The following is a 1,002-nucleotide window of genomic DNA, read 5'->3' as shown; positions in this document are numbered from 1 at the left end:
ATATTAAGAAAAAAATTGTAAATGGAAGGTTATGAGAGGGTTTCGCGTGCCAGCAAAAGTTACTGGCGTGCCATGTTTGGCACGCGTGCCAGGGGTTGCCCACCCTTGGCTTAGGGGTTTAGACCGGGTAGAAGTTGAGGTTTAATGAGCTCGGAGAGGCGGAGCAAACTTGGCGGGAGATGGCGCAACGTCAGCGGTTCCTAGAAAGAGGCAAGAAGCGAAGGCTGGCGCTGGACAGGGTTCACCTTAGGGAAGTCAGAGCACAGCCCGCGGGGCGGGTACAGATCAACGGTCAACACAGTTCAAAGGACGGGGAGAAAGTTCTGGGTTGGACGGAGGTGCCCGTCTAGTCTGCCGTCTAAACAGAGGAGGAAGCTACAAGTCAGGGCAACTCCGCTTCCGGCAGAGGCCCCGCCCCCGCCCCCGCCCCGCGGGGTAGGTCCTGGGGTAGGTCAACGCGGGTCTTTAAAATACTTGCCTGTGGCCTGTGCTCTCTGCGACCTGTCTCTTTCACCTAAAAGTCAGGCGCCTATAAAACTCTAGTCATTTGAAGGGTCCAGTTAACCAACTGGACTAAAACGAACAGAAATGTGCGCAGACCTAACGGAACTCTACCAGCAGATGTCAGCTCACAGGCCGCCTGACGGAGACCCCTACACTATGGGCTTTTCAGGGATCGACTCTGAGTACCTGTTCCCTTGGCAAAACCCCAAAGCACACACACACGCTTACTGCTGGTCGGAGTGCCTGCAGAGCCACCGCAGGAGGGTGGGAGGGCAGGGCTCTTCCCATCCATGTGTCTTCTCTAGGATAAAGCCCTTGCCTGGCCAGTATGGCTCAGCATCGGCCCAGGAACCAAGAGGTCACTGGTTCAATTCCCTGTCAGGGCACATGCCCAGGTTGAGGGCTCGGTCCCCAGTGTGGGGCGTGCGGGAGGCATCGGATTGATGATTCTCTCTCATCATTGATGTTTCTATCTCTCTCTCTTCCTTCCTCTCTGAA

Source organism: Myotis brandtii, unplaced genomic scaffold (genome assembly GCF_000412655.1).
Source record: "Myotis brandtii unplaced genomic scaffold, ASM41265v1 scaffold499, whole genome shotgun sequence".
Classification (NCBI taxonomy): Eukaryota; Metazoa; Chordata; class Mammalia; order Chiroptera; family Vespertilionidae; genus Myotis; species Myotis brandtii.
The sequence above is the reverse complement of the archived record's forward strand: the minus strand, read 5'-3'. Positions refer to the sequence as shown.